The sequence below is a fragment of the Amblyraja radiata genome, chromosome 17 (assembly GCF_010909765.2).
Source record: "Amblyraja radiata isolate CabotCenter1 chromosome 17, sAmbRad1.1.pri, whole genome shotgun sequence".
NCBI classification, from domain to species: Eukaryota; Metazoa; Chordata; class Chondrichthyes; order Rajiformes; family Rajidae; genus Amblyraja; species Amblyraja radiata.
In genome coordinates, this window is record NC_045972.1 from 28,136,987 (window position 1) to 28,158,875 (window position 21,889).

At 47.3% G+C, this 21,889-nt stretch overlaps 1 protein-coding gene across 2 annotated transcripts in view; it reads left to right on the plus strand.

Moving 5' to 3' along the window:
* The window catches only part of LOC116982622 (UDP-glucuronosyltransferase 2C1-like), a 76,170-nt gene that overhangs the window by 21,827 nt on the left and 32,454 nt on the right, over positions 1–21,889 (plus strand). The window lies entirely within an intron of this gene.

The window sequence follows — 21,889 nt, forward strand, 5'->3', positions numbered from 1 at the left end:
AAAGCTTGTTACTGTACTTTGGTACACGTCACACTAATAAACCTAAATTTAATGAGAAATAATGTAATCAAAACCCGTCTATTCATCAATCAAACTAGTCATTAAGGTCCAGCAAGAAATAATTGCAATTAGATGTAATTGTTTCTAATTGACGTGTCTGAGGTCAAAGCGGCAATGACAGTGCAGATACGAAGTTTTTTTTTAATTTATTTTATTTTTATTAAAGTAGTGTACAAAAGTTTAAACCGCAGCATATGACATAATACATTTATTGTACAGCTTCAATTTTAATTTTTAGCTAAGCTGAAAAAGAAAAAGAGAGTAAAAGCAAGAGAGAGAGAGAAAGTGAAAGAGAAAGTGAATGTGCAAGAATAGAACCCCTAGATTACCAAGTTGGTAAGTAAAATAAATGAGAAAATAGTAAAGAAATAAAAAGACAAAAACAGAAAGAAAAACAAAAAGTGATGATATACCTGCTTCATATCTCTCCCCACCCATCACCCAACCCGTAATTCGGTTTAATTCCAAAATTGTGTTGCAAGGAAAGGCTTTTTTCTCGTAAACTATTGCATGATTTACACACTTCACAGGTGCCTGGCTATTAAAGATGTGTACTTGTTCATTCTAATCAGCAAATGCAAAATCCAACCTGACTTTCTAAAAATTATTACCCCAAACCATGTGAAATTATTGATGGACAGTACAGAGGGAGCTGTAATATGTGTCTAACCCATGTCCTTGGAATAACTGATGGGAAAATGAAGTGGGAGCTTCATTCAGTCTCACCTGATACAAAAAGATGTGGATTAGCAAATTGTGGGAAGGGCATTAAGTCGGCAGAAGGATAAAAATAGTTTAAATGGTGAGAGGTTGGCAGTTGCAATATAAACTGAGAAAAATGTACCCCACATGTCCCCTTTAAATCTCTTCCCTCTCAACTTAAACGTATGCCCTCTTGTTTTAGACACTCCAACTGTGGGAACACTCTGGCTATCTACCTGGTAGACAAAAATGCTGGAGAAACTCAGCGGGTGAGGCAGCATCTATGGAGTGAAGGAAATAGGCAATGTTTTGGGTCGAGACCCTTCTTCAGACTTATGTGGGGGTGGGGAGGCGGGAAGAAGAAAGGAAGAGGTGGAGACAGTGTGCTGTGGGAGAGCTGGGAAGGGGAGGGGGAAAAAGGAGAAAGCAGGGACTACCTAAAATTGGAGAAGTCAATGTTCATACCGCTGGGGTGTAAACTACCCAAGCGAAATATCAGGCGCTGCTCCTCCAATTTACGGTGGGCCTCACTCTGGCTATGAAGGAGGCCCGGGACAGAAAGGTCGGATTCGGAATGGGAGGGGGAGTTGAAGTGCTGAGCCACCGGGGGATCAGGTTGGTTATTGCGAACCGAGCGGAGGTGTTGGGCGAAGTGATCGCCAAGCCTACGTTTGGTCTCACCGGTGTAGAGCTGCTGACACCTAGAGCAACGGATTCAATAGATGAGGTTGGAGGAGGTGCAGGTGAACTTTTGCCGCACCTGGAAAGACTGCTTGGGTCCTTGGATGGAGTCAAGGCGGGAGGTAAAGTGACAAGTGTAGCATTCCCTGTGGTTGCAAGGGAATGTGCCAGGAGGGGGTGGTTTGGGTGGGAAGGGACGAATTAATCAAGGAGTTACGGTGGGAGAGGTCTCTGAGGAAAGCCGAAAGGGGAAGATGTGGCCAGTGGTGGGATCCCGTTGGAGGTGGCGAAATGGCTATCTACCTTATCAGGTCACCACTCACTCTCTTGCTTTAGGGAAGACAAGCACATTCCTGCCCTTCACTGAAGGCAACATTTTGATGAGATCCATATGAACTCTTGTTGGTTGACACGGACATGGTGGTCTGAAGGGCCTGTTTCCATGCTGTACGACTGGAATGTCTAGCTCTGAAATCAGTCATGCTTCATTATTACACATGCCCCGGATTCCAATCACACTGCATTCGGACCCAGTACAATTTCCTCTCTCCATACACCATGGTTGTATTCTAGGCCACAAGTCATGCATACAAATTAGCACATGAACATTCAATCATGGACAAGTACATTGATTCATACTTCGAGATGCTCAGACCCACTACTGGTTTGCAGGTCTTTAATGGTGATGATCGTTTAAGAACATAGCCATAACATAAAACTTTCAATCCACTGGCTCCCTCTACAGCAAAAAAATGTACGAGCTTTAATGGTTAGTCACATTAAATATAAAAGTTGTCATAATCTGCACACATCGTTACTTACTCCATTCATTCGCACAATGTAAAGAGGCCTTTGGTATTTACACTGGATGTTTTGCTTTTCTTTTACTTGGATGACTGAAAAGTCTCACAATGAAAATTTCAGGTCAATACCCTGACCAATGAGGGCAATTGTGCCAATTACTTTCAGCATCTTATCTACCTGTGTCCAGTTGGAAAGGAGTTGGGGGCAGGACAAAATCAGGTGGGTACAGCTGAGGGATGCAATCGACATATGGGCTGAATAAGTGTCAAAACCTAGAGGTGAAAGTTTCGAAAAGTGTGTCAGATAAGGATGCAAAGTGAGGAGTGAAGTGCAAAGCTGGAAGAAGGGGTTGGGTAGAAAGGGACAAGGGAGGAGAAATGGATATGGGAGACTCAGAGATGGGAGATGTACCTGCAGCAGAAGGGGAAGGAGCAGGGTAACGAGTGGGAAACATTGCGTGTCGCAGCAGCAGGGGGGTGGAGGCAGGGAAGAGAATTGGGGGTGGGGTGAGTATTGAAATTGACGAATTCAGTGTTCATGACGTAAGGTGCGCTAAACGAATGTGAGGTGCTGTTTCTTTAGTTTGCGTGTGACCTCACTCAGTATTTTCTAGCCAGAAGGGTCCCGACCCGAATCGTCGTCTGTTCATTCCCTCCACAGATGCAGCCCGACCCGCTGAGTTCCTCCAGCACTGCATGTTTTGCTGAAACCTTAAGGGCCTTAAGGGCCTGTCCCACTTGCATGTGTTTGGCGCGAGTTCACGCGAAGTTCGCGCTAAGTACGCGCTAAGTTCGCGTGTGACGTCATTTGCGTCACACTTACCAATCAGCTGGGCAGGAGGCCGGCCGACTGAATTTGGGCGTCGCACGGCGTCGGGCGGTGATATCATCACGCAACGCCACGCCGGGCGGTGACGTCATCGCGCAACGCCTCGCGCTAGGCGTACGCCGTCAAGACGCTGCGTGCGACCACAATGCGCCTGCGTGCCGACAGGCCGTTGGCGCGCTAAGATTTCGGACACTGTCAGTTTTTCGGAGCCCCGCCCGATGTCGGGACCAGCCCCGCACAACTCCGCGCATCTAAGTGGGACCGCCCTCCGCAGCCATACAGTGCCCGTACGCCTCAAACGACCATGTTTGGTAGCGCCAAACGCATGCAATCGCATGCAAGTGGGACAGGCCCTTTAGGCTACTGCAGCCTCTTGTGTCTTCGTTCCCTAATGGCTCGGCTAGCGGAGAGGCGGGAAACATTCAGGACGGTCTCTCACGTGACCACGCGGCGGTGTCAAGGAGTTGGGCGGTGTCTTGGCGCCACGGCAGTGAAGAGCGGGCGCCGCTCACCGCCACACCTGCTGTTCACTGGCTCAGAGCAATTCGCTGTCTTTCATTTGTCGAGGAGCTGTCTTTGGACTTCAACTTCAGGCGATCGTCAACAAACTGCTCAATTTCTGACCCTGTGGTGGACGGAAGGTAATCGGTGAAGCAGATTAGGATGGTTGGGCTTAACATGCTACCATAAAGTGTTTCATGGGTCATGCAGTACAGAAACAGATCCTTCAGCCCAACTCATCCATGCCGACCAAATGCCCCATCTACACCAGTCCAATCTGCCCGTGTTTGGCCCATATCCCACTTCTTAGGCCCCCTTCGGTCATGGCTGACCATGGGTGTCTCCAGGGTGCTATTCCCTATATGAAGGATGTCTGTGCATGACTTTGTTTAACGTGGGGAGACAGGTGCACATACAGCCACCCCACGGTCCTTAACAGATCTGGGTCAGGATCCAGTCCCATGGAATCCAAGACGACCGGAGACCCTTTTCTGCTGCAGCCTTCATCAGCCTTCTCAACCGTTGTGATGCTCCCTTAAGGTCAGCCATCGTCCTCCGCCTGTTCCACCGTTGAGGTCTTGGTATCCCACTAAACCTTTCCAAACCATGTTCCTGGTCTAGCGTCTTCTAAATATTTTATTGTACATGCTTTAACTGCCTCTTCTGGCAGTTGGTTTCATGTACCAAACACCCTCAGTGTGGAAAACGTTGCCCCTCGGGTTCCTATTAAATCTTTCCCCTCCCCGCCTTAAACCTATGCCTAGTTCTTGGTTTCCTCTCCCATGGCACATCACTGAAGAACTGCCCTGGGCCCAACACTTGATGGAATCATTAAGAAAGCTCACCCATGCTTCCACTTCCTCATGTTTTGGGAGATTTGGCATGTTGCCGAATACTCTTTTAAACTTCTGCATGTGTGTATGGTGGAGAGCATCGCTGTCTGCTTCAGCCAGTCACACACGCAAGAACAGAGGAGGCTGCAGAAAGGGGTAGACACTGCCATCATGGGCACTGACCTCGCTATCATCGAAGGGAACGATAGCAGGCACTGCCTCACAATTGCAGCTAATATCATCAAAGATCAACACCACCATAGCCAATCTCCCATCTCACAGCTACTATTGGTAGAAGGTACAGGAGCCTATGACCTCCAGGTCCATGAACAGCCACTACTTCACCAACCATCAGGCTCTTGAACCACATTGCACAATCGCACCTCAGCAATAAACTACCGTGGACTTTGTATTGGATGTACTTTGTATGTTCCATTGCACTAGTTACCTGGTTGGAGGAGGGGAGAGGGGGTTGGAGGAGGAGGGAGGGGGTTGGAGGAGGGGAGGGGGGTTGGAGGAGGGGAGGGGGGTTGGAGAAGGGGAGGGGGGTTGGAGGAGGGGAGGAGGGTTGGAGGAGTGGAGGGGGGTTGGAGGAGGGGAGGAGGGTTGGAGGAGGGGAGGGGGGTTGGAGGAGGAGAGGGGGTTGGAGGAGGGGAGGGGGGTTGGAGGAGGGGAGGGGGGTTGGAGGAGGGGAGGGGGGTTGGAGGAGGGGAGGAGGGTTGGAGGAGGGGAGGAGGGTTGGAGGAGGAGGGGAGAGGGTTGGAGGAGGAGGGAGGGAGGGGGTTGGAGGATGGGAGAGGGGTTGGAGGAGGGGAGAGGGGGTTGGAGGAGGGGAGAGGGGGTTGGAGGAGGGGAGGGGGGTTGGAGGAGGGGAGGAGGGTTGGAGGAGGGGAGAGGGGGTTGGAGGAGGAGAGGGGGTTGGAGGAGGGGAGGGGGGTTGGAGGAGGGGAGGAGGGTTGGAGGAGGAGGGGAGAGGGTTGGAGGAGGAGGGAGGGGGTTGGAGGAGGGGAGAGGGGTTGGAGGAGGGGAGAGGGGGTTGGAGGAGGGGAGAGGGGGGCTGGAGGAGGGGAAAAGGAGGGTGGAGGAGGGGTGAGGGGCAGAGGGGGGGAAAGGAAGAGAGAGTGGGGAGGGGGAAGAGGGGGAGGGGAGCGGGTGAAAGGGGGGAGAGTGGGGAGGGGGAAGGGAGGGGGGGGGAGAGGGTCCCGTCCATTCAACACGCGGTTGCGGGGGGGGGGGGGGGGGGGGGCAGGTCGCAGCGTCACTAACCACCCCCCCCCCCCCACACATACACTAATCACCCCTCCCCCAACACACACACTAACCACCCCAGCACACATACTAACCACCCCCCCAACACACACACTAACCACCACCTCCCCCCCCCCCCCCCCCCCCGCCTCCACACACACACTAACTACCCCCCCCAACACACAGAGAGGAGTGGGGAGAGGGGTAGGAGAGAGGGGTGTGGAGAGGGGTGACGAGAGAGGGAGGAGGAAGGGTGGAGATGGGGGAGAGATTTGGGAGGGAGGGGTGAGAGCGGGGGATGTGAGAGTGGTGGGGGAGGGGTGGAGAGAGGGGATGGGGAGAGAGGGGTAGGGGGAAGGGAGGGGGTAGAGAGGGGTGGGGGAGAGGGGGGCAGAGGGGGGGAGAGAAGGGGAATAGTGGGAAGGGGAGGGGTGGAAGGTAGAGAGCGATGGGGGAGAGTGGGGGTAGGGAGGAGGAGGGAGAGGGGGAGGAGATGGGGAGAGGGGTAGGAGATGGGGAGAGGGGTGAGGAGAAGAGATGGAGAGGGGTGATGAGAGAGGGGTAACGAGAGAGAGGGGTGGGGAGAGGGGTGAGGAGAGGGGTGGGGAGAGGGGGAGGAGTGAGGGTGAGGGGAATAGGGAATGGGGGTGAGAGGGGGAGGAGAGAGGGGGAGGAGGGAGGGGTGAGGAGAGAGGGGTGGGGAGAGAGGGGTGAGAAGAGAGGGGTGAGGAGAGGGGGGAGGAGAGGGGTGAGGAGAGAGGGGGGAGATGGAGCAGGAGGGGAGAGGGGGGGAGAAGGGTAAGATGGGGAGAGAGTGGGGAAGGGGAGGGGGGAAGGGAGAGGAGGATGAGGATGGGGAGGGGAGGAGATCGGGGAGGGTGAAGGGTAGATGGGGAGAGGGGTGTGGAGAGGGGGAGATGGAGAGGAGGAGGAGAGGGGTGATGAGAGAGGAGTGAGGAGAGAGGGGGAGGAGGAGTGAGGAGATAGGGGTCAGGAGAGAGGGGTGAGGGGGAGGAGAGAGGGGGAGTGAGGAGAGAGGGGTGAGCGTAGAGGGGTGAGGAGAGGGGTGAGCCGAGAGAGGTGAGGAGAGAGGGGTGAGGGGCGAGGGGTGAGGAGAGAGGGGGAGGAGAGAGGGGGTGGGGGAGAGAGGTGTGGGGGAGGGGGGAGGGAGGGGGGGAGGGAGATGGGGTAGGGGAGAGGGGGGGAAGAGTGTGGAGGGAGGGGGAGAGGGATGGGGGGAGAGAGGGGGAAGAGTGGTGAGGGAGAGGGGGAGGGGTAGGGGCAGTCCATCTATTCTCCACTCCCTATCACCCCCACTCCTCTCCCTCTATTCCCACACTCGTGATCACGTGCTTCGACACAGGCGACGGGGGCGGGGCTGGTGCAAAGGCAGATGTAAATGGGATCCATTGCGATTGGACATCTGTGAGCATTGGGCATTGTGACATCACACGATGGAACGTTCGTCAACGTTCTATGGGCGAGAAGCAGTTTCATTTTTATATTTTTTATGTTTTTTACAAAAAAGGGAAAGGGATAGATAGATAGATAGATAGATAGATAGATAGATAGATAGATAGATAGATAGATAGGTAGATAGATAGATAGATAGATAGATAGATAGATAGATAGATAGATAGATAGATAGATAGATAGATAGAGAGATAGAGAGATAGATAGATAGATAGATAGATAGATAGATAGATAGATTAGTTCAAATTACTCAGCATCATATCTGGTAAAATGCTTATGACAATTGGGATTGAATTGTTGTTGGAGACATTAGTTAATTCATGTTACTGTCACAATTAATCCTCCCAATCGGAACAAAAACACAACCACAAGTGATCATTATTTTTATTCACCTTTGGTTTTGTATATTAACTCCTGAATGTTCCTGGTCCTATACCCAACTTTCTCAGCTTGGTATTTTCCCAATTGTTTATTGGTTCTTACAAATCATTTCTCCATGCTATTTGCTTTTAACAACAAAGGCTTCCCTGAGCTTCCAGTGAAGGTGGTGGAGGCAGGTTCGTTTTTATCATTTAAAAATAAATTGGATAGTTATATGGATGGGAAAGGAATGGAGGGCTATGGTCTGAGCGCAGGTATATGGGACTAGGGGAGATTATGTGTTCGGCACGGACTAGAGGGGTCGAGATGGCCTGTTTCCGTGCTGTAATTGTTATATGGTTATATGGTTATTATATGGGTGCCACGCTTATCCTACATACTTGTGCACTAGAGCGTACTTCGAAAGACATCATTGCTACAGTGATGAGTTTTTAAGTGGAGATGGCCTCTTGGCTCCCTTCATCGTCCCACAAAAGAGAGAGCACCTGCCTCATAGTACATGTGATGATGTCCTGTTGACTTCTTGACCTGCAAGTGAGTTATAAAAGCTAGTCCTAGCACAATGGAGGTGTGGGGAAAGAATATCTAGCTTGTTTCAGTGGAATGCAAAACAGGTGAGCTACTTTGAATAATGATCTCAACTATGGAAATGCTCTTGGATTTGCATTAATTGATGCAAATAGATAGTGTAATGTTTGAGACCACGTACGGCCCTGTTGTGACTAGCACAAAGAAAACACATCCGACATCTTGTAAGTAAGGTTTAATCTGAACAACCCACGGAAACTTCTCGAAGGTCACCTGACCTCAATCATGAGGCACAGGCATTTATATTAAAGGGGCACTGGCGTTTATATAGCACATACATCACAGATAGAATCCTATTAAGCTCCTGCATTGCATCTGGTTGAAAACTTTGGGACTTGAGTAGATGGGTTACTACAACCCCTGACCAGCACTTGTAGCCACAGTAATTGTGTTTGATCTAGTTGAGTTGCGGCCAGTGACGACCCCAGAACGTTGGTGTGACTTGGCAATGCTAATGCGATTGAACATCATCTGTATGCGGTTCGATTCTCCATTTTTGGAGCTGATCTTTGATTCTTCTGTGTATGAATGTTACTTTCCACTGTTCAGTCTACGCTGAATGGCGTCCAGATTCAGCTGAGTGCTGGACATGAACTATTTAATTTTCTAAAGATTATAGAGTGAACAGGCCCTTCTGCTCAACTTGCTCACACCAGCCAACATATCCCAGCTACATTAGTCCCACCTGCCTGCGTTTGGTCCATATCCCTCCAAACCAGTCCTATCCATGTACCTGTCTAACTGTTTCTTAAAAGTTGGGATAGTCCCAGTCTCAACTACCTCTTCTGGCAGCTCGTTCCATACACCCATCACCCTTTGTGTGATAAAGTTACCCCTCAGATTCCTAGGAGAGTGACACCACATTTTAGGAGGCACATACCACATTTTCTCCTTTGATAATAATTTTATAGTAACTTGCATTTTGTGGACTGTTAAATAAAGGTGGCATGTGGGTGTAGCGGTAGAGCTACTGCGCCAGAGACCTGGGTTCGATCCTGACTACGGATGCTTGTCCATATGGAGTTTGTACCTTTTCCCCATGACCTGTGTGGGTTATCTCCTAGTTCTTCGGTTTCCTCACACACTCCAAAGATGTACATGTTTGTAGGTTAGCTGGCTTGGTATAAATGTAAAAATTGTACCTAGTGTGTTGATGTTCGGGGATTGCTGGCTTGTGCGGACTCGGTGGGGCGAAGGGCCTGTTTCTGGGCTTTATCTCTAAACTAAACTCTGCACAAGGAAATCTATTGCGTTTGTGTGTGAAAGGTTTCAGATTAGCAGCAACTAAATTAAAATCCTTTTCAATGTTCAAATTAATGCTGACAACACTCAACCAGATATTCTCTCTCTCTTTTGTACGCTGACTCAGCACCACCGGTGATTCAACAGACCACAGTTTTTTTAACCAAAAATAATTTAATTAATTATTTACAATTCAAATTCAAAGCACTTTATTCGTCCCCGAGGGGCAATTTAAAAAGGCGCATTACAGTAGCATTTAAAAAAAAAAAGAGGGACACAATCAACAAACATAAGCAGCACGCATACTGCACAATCACACAACACACGCATTTCACAGACACACTGCACAATCACACAACACACACCGCACATCAACATTCAACACATAGTAATTGTTTTAAAGTGCTTCCTTAGTGCTTCAATTAAAAAGTGCATATAAAAGGTTATTTCATTTCATATGTTCATGAGTCAGTCAATAATATGTACAGTACAAAATAAATCAAATCAAAACCCACCACCATAATACAGGTCAAACAAATATACTGAATAAACTACTATACAACTATCACCATCCTTATTGAGGGTGGATTCCTCGTCCCGTGGTGCTCAGTGGTCCCGGGAATCCCCCAGGGCGCCCGTGGACAACGCGTAGTCCCTTTCTAAAACCAGCCGGACATAGACGTGATGCCGGAAAAGGGGCAGCTAGCCGGCTCGGGTAGAGCCCTCTTCCGCCTGGTGCTGGGCCTTGTGGATGGCCAGCTTGGCCAGGCCTATGAGCAACCCAACTAGGTCATCTTCGGCCCGACGCACAGGGTGTCCAAAGATGAGGATGCTGGGTGTGAAGTGCAGCCAGAAGGCAAGGAGCAGCAACCTTACACACTCCATGTAAACAGACCACAGTGGTATCATCGGCATTTTAAAGATTGCATTGGAGCTATGTGCTTGATTGGTGTAATGAGCAGAGCAGGGGTCTCCACATGCAGCTTTGAGGAACATCTGTGTTGATGGTCAACAAGGTGGTGATGCCGTTACTGATAATACAATACAATACAATTTATTTGTCATTTGAACCCCATTGAGGTTCAAACGAAATGTTGTTTCTGCAGTCATACACACAAGAAAGAACCAAGACACAACACAATTTACACAAACATCCATCACAGCGCATCTCCTCCTCGCTGTGATGGAAGGCAAAGACTTATCTCTCCCCTGCACTCCCCATTCCCCTCCCGATGTCAGAGTCAAAGCCCCCGCCGGGCGATGGTAATTGTCCCGCGGCCATTTACGCCGCGCCGGGTGATGCAAGGCCGCGCTCCGTGTCTTGTTGTTGGAGCCCCCGGCGTGCGCTAGCAAAGTCCCACAGCCATTTCAAGCCGCACCGGGCGATGATGTAAGGCCCCGCTCCAGGTACTCTTCAACCCCGCAACTCGGGCGGGTGAAGTCGCCGTTGCGGAAGCCCCGAATAGCGGTCTCCCAGCAGGGACCCGCGGGCTCCCAGTGTCACTGTCCACCAGACCTGCGGTAAGCCTCCGAATCTCCGGGGGTCGGGTCGCAGCCGAGCGCCACCACAGCTCCACCCGCTCCGAACTCGGCCAGCTCCATGATGGTGAGTAGGTCCGCAGCTCCGCGACTGGAGCCCCAGGTCGTTCCTGCTGGAGGCCGCTCCACGGTGCTCGGCCCCAACGACAACGGAGACCCGACAGAGAAAAGGTCGGGTTCTCCGTGCAGGGGATAGATTTTAAAAGTTTCCCCCACCCCCCGCCCCCCATACACATACACAAAAAAAATAAATAAAAACTACATTCAAACGAGACAAAAAATAATAAAAAGACAGACGGACTGCAGAGGCCGCTGCGACGTGAGTCGAGGTCTGACAATGAGGATGTCAAGGATCCAGTTACTAAGGGAGGTACAGAGGCCCGTCTTGGAGCTTGCTGACGAGTCTGGAGGGGAGAACAGTGTTGAACACAGCCGGTAAATGAATGGTAACCTGACGTATGTGTTCTTGCTACCCAGATGGTTTAGTGGAGAGCCAGTGAGGTAGCATCTGCTGCTGACCTGATCTGGCATTAGACAAATTTAATTTGATCCAGGAGGCTGGAGTTCATTCACCCCATAATCAATCTCTCACCCACTTCATTACAGTGGAAGCAGTTATTGAGGAAGGTCATCGCAGTTGTCTTGGATTCCAGTACTATAGATGCCTTTTGAAGCATGTGACAACCTCAGACCAGATATCCAAGAGGTTGAACATGTCCTTGAAAGCTCTAGCCAGTCGGCCGACACAGATCTTCGTACTAAACCTGGTATGCCGTCTGAGCTGGACGCCGTTCGTGGATTCAACCTCTTGGAAGATGCCCTAACATCAGCTTCAGAGACAGAGATCATAAGGCCATCAGGGACTGTGGGTGCCCGAGAAGATGTCATTGTTCTCCCTTTCAAAGTGTGCATAAAAAGCTCAGTTCAACTGGAAGAGATGCATCATTGCCACTTATGCAAGCCCTGCTACAGCTGTCCTGCTTGCATCTGTGACTCCAACTTAGTTCAAAATTGCCACTTAGTGGTCTTGGTGGTAGTGTTCAGGAAGTCGTACCTAGACATCTTGTGTGATACTGGATTGCCAGTCTTAAACGCCACAAAAAGCTCAGCAGAATACACGTCCCCTGGATCATTGGGAAAACACATGTGTTTAAAGTGCATATTGTTAGATTTTAATAAAGGCCATTTTTATACATGTTGTTTTCACCATGTAGAAACTACAGATTTCCGGCTTTTTTGTCCTCTGAAAAGCCTCTCCACCTCCTCTATTTTAATTGTTGATATTGGATAAGTGATGTTGTGCAGCACAGAGGGTGTGGGTGATTGGGTGTAAAGTGGTGATTTGGGGGGGGGGGGGGTGTAGAAGGGCCCAGTCTTTGCAGACTGAGGTCAGGCTGTGAGTGGGTGTGAAGTGTTGGTTGGCATGGGAAATGGTCCAGTCTTTACATACTGGAATCTTGCCTTGAGTAGGTGTGAAGTGGTGAATGGGAAGGAGAGGGTGCAGGGTCCATTCTTTGTAGACTGGGGTCTGGCTGTGTTGGTTGGGGAGGGGGTACCAGGATTACGATTCTGATTTTCAAGCCTGCAGTAAAACTCATTCAGGTCGTTGGTCAGCTGATGATTGTCCAAAGAGCGGGGGGCTTTCCTCTTGTAGCTGGTAATTTCTTGCAAGCCCTTCCAAACTGAAGAAGAGATTGGGGCCATTTTTATTCAACCTGTCAAAGGAATTTAGGGGGGGGGGTTAGAAATAGTCAGTGTGGTAAACAGACATGATAGTTGAGTGGCAAATGACAATAGTGCTACCTTCCCAATATTTAACTGAAGGAAATAATGGGTTATCGGGACTGTATGTTGTGACAGACAGCCTGACACCTTGCATGTCATTTTAATATTACACTTATCCGATACCCCTGGATATTCCAGATTAATAAATTAAGGGTTTGTCAACTAATTACAAATCAGGCTTATTATAAATCAATAACATTAGACAACTCCGAAACACGAAGCGCCGAGCATTGGGATCCAGACATCACGGACAACTGGCCTCAGTTCCCCGCTCACATCTGACAGTGCTCTCTGTCTGAACCAGGGGCCATGGAGCGTTTTTGAAAGTGGGCGGTCTGAGCGATCACTGATCACTCGCCTTGGGGGTACCCGGCGAGGGAGTGGAGCAACCTAGTGGGGGGAGGGTGTGGGGGGAGGGTGTAGGGACTTTTTGAAATTTGATGTATTAAAATCATTGAGATAATAATCTGCCCCCTTGTTTTTGCTACCAAAGTGGATAACCTCACAATTATCTATATTATACTGCATCTGCCACGCATCTGCCCACTCACTCAACCTGTCCAGGTCACCCTGCAACCTCCTCACATCCTCTTCACAGTTCACACATCCACCCAGCTTTGTGTCATCCGCAAACTTGCCAGTGTTGCTCCTAATTCCCTCTTCCAAATCATTAATATATATGGTAAACAGTTGTGGCCCCAACACCGAGCCTTGCGGCACTCCACTCGCCACTGCCTGCCATTCTGAAAAGGACACGTGCACTCCTACTCTCTGCTTCCGGTCTGCTAACCAGTTTTCTATCCATGTCAACACCCAACCCCCAATACCATGTGCTCTAATTTTAGCCACCAGTCTCCCGTGCAGGTCCTTATCAAAGGCTTTCTGAAAGTCTAGATACACTACATCCACCGGCACCCCTTCATCCATTTTACTTGTCACATCCTCAAAAAATTCCAGAAGATTAGTCAAGCATGATTTCCCTTTCATAAATCCAAGTTGACTTGGACTAATCATTTTACTGCTATCCAAATGCCCCATTATTACCTCTTTAATAATTGACTCCAGCATCTTTCCCACCACCGAAGTCAGGGTAACTGGTGTGTAATTCCCCGTTTTCTCTCTCGCTCCTTTCTTGAAAAGTGGGATAACATTAGCTATCCTCCAATCCACAGGAACTGATCCTGAATCTATTGGCCCTGAAAATGATCACCAATGCGTCCACTATTTCTAGAGCCACCTCCCTGAGGATCCAGGGATGCAGACCATCAGGCCCAGGGGATTTATCATCCTTCAGTCCCATTAGCCTACCCAATACTATTTCTCGCCTAATGAAAATTTCTTTCAGTTCCTCTACCCCTTTAGATCCTCTGTCCTCCAGTACATCTGGGAGATTGTTTGTGTCTTCCTTAGTGAAGACAGATCCGAAGTACCTATTCAACTCTTCTGCCATTTCCTTGTTGCCCATAATAATTTCACCTGTGTCTGCCTTCAAGGAACCCACATTTGACTTTGCTACTCTTTTTCCCTTAATATATCTAAAGAAGCTTTTACTGTCCTTCTTTATATTCCTGGCCAGCTTCCCTTTGTACTTCATCTTTTCAGCCCGTATTGCCCGTTTTGTTTCCTTCCGTTGTCCTATGAAAGTTTCCCAATCCTCTGGCTTCCGGCTACTCTTTGCTGTGTTATACAGCTTTTCTTTTAGTTTTATTCTATCCCTAACTTCTCTTGTCAGCCACGGTTGCCTCCTACACCCCTTAGAATCTTTCTTCCTTTTTGGAATGAAATGATCCTGCGTCTTCCGGATTATGCCGATAAATTCCTGCCATTGCTGTTCCACCATCATTCCTGCTAGGATCCCTTTCCAGTCTACCTTGTCCAGCTCCCCTCTCATGCCTTCATAGTCCCCTTTGTTCAACTGCATCACTGCCACTTCCGATTTAACGTTCTCCTTCTCAAATTGCAGATTAAAACTAATCATATTATGATCAATACCTCCAAGCGGTTCCTTTACCTCGAGCTCTCTTTATCCTGACAGTCGCCTAAAGAGCCTCAGTGGTTCAGGCCCATAAGTGCATGGGAATAGCGTAGATCAGGGGAGCCACGACCAGCTGCATCACTCGTTGTCCAGCCCACTCTCCAAGTCACTGATAGACACAAAAAGCCGGAGTAACAGCCAATGTCTTGTGTCTGTGGACCGACTCCAAGCACCAGAGGCCCATTGATCTGCGGCGCTGCTCGATACGGCACTCGGCCCTACACAGCCCTGTTCACAGGACAGGGTTCAGTTTAGAGATACAGCGCAGAAACAGGCCATTCGGCCCACCGAGTCCGCACCGACCAGCAATCCCCGCACATTAACACTATCCTACACACACTAGGGACAATTTACACTTATACCAAGCCAATTAACCAGACCTTCAGTCTGAAGAATGGTCTCAACCCGAAACGTCACCCATTCCTTCCCTCCAGAGATGCTGCCTGACCCGCTGAGTTACTCCAGCACTTTGTGTCTATCGGTTTAAACCAGAATCTGCAGTTCCTTACCACATGTATACCTGTCCAAATGCCGTTTAAATGTCATTGTGGTCATTTCAAGTGTAGAATGAAGACAAGAGTGTTTAGTTGTCACGTGCAGCGACATCAGAACAATGACATTCTCAGTTGCTGCATCTTAACAGGCCGGTTAAAGCAACAACACACAGATACATGTAAATAGATTGATTTAGTTTACTATTGCCACCTGTAGCGAGATACAGGGAAAAGCTTTTGTTGCGTGCGATCCGGTAAATGCAAGCAAGCCGCTCACAATGTACAGATAAAGGAGAACGGGCGCAACATATATTATCAATAATACAATGGATTAATAATCAGTAATATTGGGTAACCATCCCGGAATATCAGCGGAGGCCCAAGTATTAGCATTACAATTAATGCCCCACAGCGCCGGAGACCCGGGTTTGATCCTGGTCTCGGGTGCTGTCTGTGTGGAGTTTGCACATTCTCCCTGTGACCGTGTGGGTTTCCTCCGGGTGCTCCGTTTCCTCCCACATCCCAAAGACGTGCGGGTTTGTAGGTTAATTGGCCCTCTGTAAATTGCCCCCTAGTGTGTAGGGAGTGGATGAGAAAGTGGGATAGAATAGAACTAGTGTGAACGGGTGATCGATGGTTGGCACGGACTCGAGGGGCCGAAGGGCCTGTTTCCACTCTGTATCTTTGAACTAATTATAATATTGAACAAATGAAGACTTACCTATCGGATTTGAACATGAACAATATTATCCCAAGGTTGCAGAGTATTTGAATGACATTTACTGCATAATCCCTGAGGTTATTCTTTGTAAAGTGAAGGGCAAAGTTCATCTCGACAGGTTTCATTTTCTGAAGTTAATTTGTAGTTTGTATTTACCATCTTGCCTTTGCTTAATTGTTCCCGTGATACAAGAATCCAAGACTTACATTTAAAGATGAACAAAATATCAATTTAAAGACAAATATCAATTAATTTCCCCAATTGAGTATGAATATCAATTTCTTTAACATCCCCTCTCTCTCTGTCCCTCCCCCACCTGACTACTACCTGGTACCAGCCGCAAAGTTGTCTTGTTGGGTCTCATTGTGTGAGAAGGAACTGCAGATGCTGGTTTAAACTGAAGAGAGACACAAAATGCTGGATCAACTGTGCGGGACAGGCAGCATCTCTGGAGAGAAGGAATGGGTGACGTTTCGGGTCGAGACCCTTCTTCAGATTGATCAGTCTGATCAAGGTTTTGGGTTGAGACCCTTAGAAGGACCATGACCAGAAACTTCACCCATTCCTTCTCTCCAGAGACGCTGCCTGATCCATGCCGGTCACCAGGGCGAATTCAGCACAGAGACGAATGGCAGCAGCGCAACGCTTCCTACGCCTCCGCCGGCCCGGGACTCTTGCACTGCTCCATGGCCGGAGCTGCAGTGAGCGACTCACCAGCCCGGCAAACACTCGCCAGCCCGGCAAACACTCGCAAGCCCAGCAAACACTCACCAGCCCTGGCTCCCCATCGCATCTACCCCCGCTACTGCTTCTGCTTCCATCCCTCTCTCAGCCCCGGCTCTCCAACACCTGCAGCCCATGCAGTTGATATGAGATTTGAAATTCTCGTTGATCACAGAATTTCTCACGACAGAGCGTGAGAAATTTCTGATCAGCGTGAGAATTTGTCAAAACGCGTGAGTCTCACGCTCAAAGCGTGAGAGTTGGCAGCCCTGGTTTTGCCTTGTTCTTCTTTGTGTTGTTAACGTGTGCCCACGAAAAAAAAAATACAACAAATAGCACAGAGGAAGCATTTTTGAAAATTTCGGGAAATACCATAAAATTCCAGAAAATTTGGGATTCTATTTAAGGAAAAATAAATTTGAGGTGCGGAAGCACTGGAGCATCAGGATCCTGAAGCATTAGGACTAAAGTTTGCTGATTCACCAGGAACAGGTTTGCGAATGTTTTGAAGGCCTGTGAAAGAGTGCAGAAAATAGTGGTTGGATTAGTGCCAATTGTGGTAATCCGTGCGGGATTACTGAGAATTGTTCATCCCAGAACCAAGAAGGATTAAGCAATTTGATACAAGCGTTTAAAAGGGACTAACAAGTTGGCACAGGCATTGTGAATCAAAGAACGTGTTCTTGTGCTGTACTATTCAATGTTCTGAAGACTTTGATCCCACCAAAGATCCTCCGCTCTATGATCTTTAGTTCCCACTGCTGCACAAAGATCCTATAGATGGACTACTCCAAGATGGACTACTCCTGTGAAAAACACGTTGTACGGTCATGGGCAGATTCATGGGTAATTATAGGATCCATTTCCATAACCAGCTTCCGTCCATCTTGCTTCCGCCCAAAGATAGGATCTTTGCTTCCGCCTCCGCACTCGTAACTTCGCGTTGGCCATGGTGTCCACGTTTACTAGTGTTGCATCTGCTCTGCTGTAAATTGCTTCAATCGGCAATGTAGGCAACCCGACTTGTCTTTCTTCAGGTTCCCCATTAAGGAGGAAAGGTAAGAAAACATTTATTACTTCTGTGGCATATTGAAATTTTTATTTAGCCTGTTGAATCTCTCACTGTAGTTAGATCATTGAGCTTAATAGTCGAGTCCTCATGGCAACATCCTTGTAAAAATCTTCTCAAGAGCATTTTCTTTCTACCTCTCTGTTATTTAATGCAGAATAAGAACATATTGACTGTTTTGTACTGAGAATTTTATTAAGTCTGCCCAAACTCACTATAGTTCAGATCTTAGAGCTAGGTGTTCCCCTTTGTCTCAGATACAGTCGAGGCCTCATGGCAACATCCTGGTAAAAATATTTTCCTCAAGAGCATTTTCTTTCTACTTCTCTGTTATTTAATGCAGAATAAGATCATATTGACTGCATGATATTTTCTGTAATTTCAGATGTTGACAGTGGGTCCAGAATACTCGCCGACATGATCTCCTACACTGAACTGCGGAGTATTTATCAAATAACTGCCGTCTTATGTACATTGTGTGAAATTGAGATTTGTTAACTGCACAAAACAATGCAAATGGCGATTTATTTATTATTTTATCTACGTTGGACGTTTTGCTCTTTGGCCTAAGGAAGGGTGGGGCTATCATTGTGTTACATACGTTGAATTGTACATCACTTTGTCATGGTTTTAAGACTCAAAGTTGGATAAGATGACACAGACGCGGAGAATTCTTCAAGAAGACGAAAGCCTTTATTTGCAAATATTCAGCTGGAACATTCAGAGACGACGCCACCTGTCCGTTCTCTAATTGCTCTCTGATCCACAGAAACAGGCAGCTCTTTATTACTACAATACAATACAATACAATACAATACAATACAATACAATACAATAAGTATTGTCGGGAAGAAGGGTTTTGGCCCGAAACGTTACCTATCTCCTTCATTCCAAAAAGGAAGAAAGATGCTGCTGCACCCACTGAGTTTCTCCAGCATTTTTGTGTACCCCCAGCTCTTTATTACAGTTTTTCAGCCTTATCTCTGCTACATTATCTTTCATGCTGTACTCCTCTTGCATCAATCTGTCTTTGATTCTAGTATTCTCTGTCTCGCCACCATTAACTTCTGACCTCGGTTCAGTCTTTACATATCTCTTCCTCTGTCGGCCGCCCTCAAATTCCAAACTGTTGCTTCCCAGCTATGTTTTAGCTAAAGCCAAGGTTACACACACCATTTTATACCATTTTATACACACACTATTTTAGTTTATGTTTAATACAAGGATATAAATGTATTTATTAAGAATACAAAGGTGCTAAAGTAGAAATAAGTGACTTGTTTATAACTTCCATATAACTCCCTCCTCTGAGACTCTAACGAGTCTCATCAGACAAAGAAAACCACACACACATCCCCCAGGTCAAATTACCCATATAGCCCTAAAATGCAGGCTCTTATAATTAAGTTAGTGTAATGCTGTGTAGTGTTCTTTCTCTGTCTCCCTGGGAGACTGGGCCAAAAACCCACTCCCATTACGTGAGGCAGGAAAAAAAGATCCAGCTTCCCTTACAAACTTGGTTTAGCATTTCCCTAACACTTCTTCTCCATTGTAGTAGTATTCTATCACCGGGGTCCATTTTCCTTTAGGGCCGGATTTGTCTTCCCCCGTTATCATTGGCAGTTGTTTCACAGTAGCTTTCACCAGGAGAGACATAATACAGGGGAAATCACAGCACAACATGATTGCCACTGTAAGTAGTGCGACCCCAATGGTCAAACCAATTTTAATTAGCCATGCTCCCCAACATGCTCTCCAGCCACCCAAACAATTGATGTCTGAACCCTACGTTTCTTTTAACCTCACTCCTTAGGTTTTTAGCTTATCCATGGCTTTAGTGAAAGACCCCTCTGGGCTAGTATTATTACATATGAAGGTGAAGCATTGTACCCCAAGCAAGACACATACACCCCCTCATTCTGTAGTCACGAATGTCTCCAAAAACCTCACATTATCTTGCTAGAGCTCTGCTCTTCCCTCATTTCTTTGTCATCATGTTCACTTACCTCAGGGCTATTATCTAGTCGTACCTGCAGGACAGCCCTCATGTAAGGATTGAGATGGTACCGGGTAGATCAACCTTCTTCCTGAACAGCAGTGGGTGGTTCGTAAGGTTCATACATACTCCTTGTCTCCAGGTTTGAAGGGTCCTTCCTCCTGGTCCACCTCCAACTGCTTTTGCTTTTCCTGTGCATAAATAGACTTATATATCATAATTAACTGTTGCATATACTTCTTAAATTCTACATCTAACTGTTCCAAACTCGGTCCCTTGTAGGGACCTCTTCATTTTGCCACCGGCATGAGTCGGCCAGTAAGCATCTCATGTGGTATTATGTGCGTTATTCGGTTAGTTTTGCATGCAACATCTCTTCAGTGCCAATGGCAGGGCATCTATCCAATTCAACTTTATAGTTACACAAATCTTATTTATCTTAGCCTTCAATGTTCCATTTATTCTTTCCACCATGCCCTGTGACTGCAGGTGTTACACACCCAAATCTGTGTTTTACTCTAAGGGCCTGTAGCGCCAGCTTGACTACTCTCTGAATGAAAACAATCTGTTGTCAAAGCTGATTTCTGTAGGTCTACCAAACCTCTCGATTACCTCATTCATCAGAAACTTTACTACAGTCCTTGCACCTAAATCGATCCAAGCTTACCCTAGACGTAATAACAGCTGATCATCCTCCAGATGCTGTTCCGGCTGCTTCATCTGCACTTTGATTTCCCTTCTTATGTGCTTGGCATTTAATGACAGCTAGTGCCTCTGGCTTCATTTTTGCCCTTATCAGGTCTGTACTTTACTACTAACTTTGCATGGGGTCTCCGTTGCTTTTTCTCAAAGCCTTTCTGTTTCCCTACTGCCCTCCAAACATGTGACAGACCCCATGTGCAAATGCTGAGTCGGTATAAACTTCAGCTTTCTCACCTTCCCTCATGTCACATGCTGCTCTTAAAGCCTTAATTTCTGCCAACTGAGCTTAGCAAGATTGCAGGCAAGCTTCCAATGTAATTACCTTAAATTCTAATTCATCCTGATGCACCACTTCAAACCCTGCATACTTGCTATTATGATCCCTTTAACAAGAAACATCCACAAGCAAAACCGTTTTGTCCCCTTCATTCAAAGGCTCTGTCTGTAAAACATTTCTCAGACTTGTGTGTCCTTCTTCCTTCATTATTTTCCTTAATGACATCACAATTTCAACATACTTTCCAATCTAGTCTGAACTATATCCTGCCATTCCCAAGATCATCATCATCTGTCCTACTGTCTGAGGTTTGGGAACTTCAATTATCTCTTCAATTTGATTCTGCGCTATAGCTTTAACTTCTTTAGATATTACTCGTCCTGAATATTCTACCTGCTGCTGACAAAACAGTAACTTCTTCCTGGATTCTTTATGACCTCCTATGCCATCTTTTCCAAGAGAATTAAAATGTCTCGCTCACATTGCTTCTAACTTGAGGAACAAACCAACAAATCATCCACATACTGTATCAAATACTTTCTAAGGGTACACCTTCCAAATCTGCCTTTAACATCTGATTAAAAACATGGGGCTAGTATTTAAAACCCTGCCACATCCTAGCCTAGGTTTATTTAATACCTCTTCTTAATGTTCTTACCATAGCTATGTTCACCACTATCTTAATATAATTATTATCATTTCCTGATTACCATACCTGTTCACATCCCCAACACACCTTATCCATTACCTGTCTCCTTACTAGCCTTTCTTGACCTCCTCCTTGAGATCCCTCCCTCCCTTGGGGACCCCTGTCCTGTCTGGGCTTATATCCAGATTAATTTCACTCCTGATAGGGCATTTGAGGATACGCTCCCCAAAGACATTTATTATTGGCATGGAATTCTCTGGCCCCTGTTTGGCTCTGTCATAGGACTCACTGTGTGTCGGTGCATCACTTATTTCAGTCTTTTCAACCAGGTCTGTTGTTATTGGCGACATTGTTTTTCATTTTTTCACGCTCTTTCTTTTTGAGCTCTTCAAGTTACATTTGCATAATTTTTCTCTGCACCTCTTCCTGCTGATCTGCAAGTCTTTTTCCTATCTTTGCGATATTTCTCGACCGCATGGGCCAAATGATCGCTGAATCGGGGATGGGAAATAGATGACAATCCCACCACCTCCTAGAATCTAGACTTGACTTTAGGAG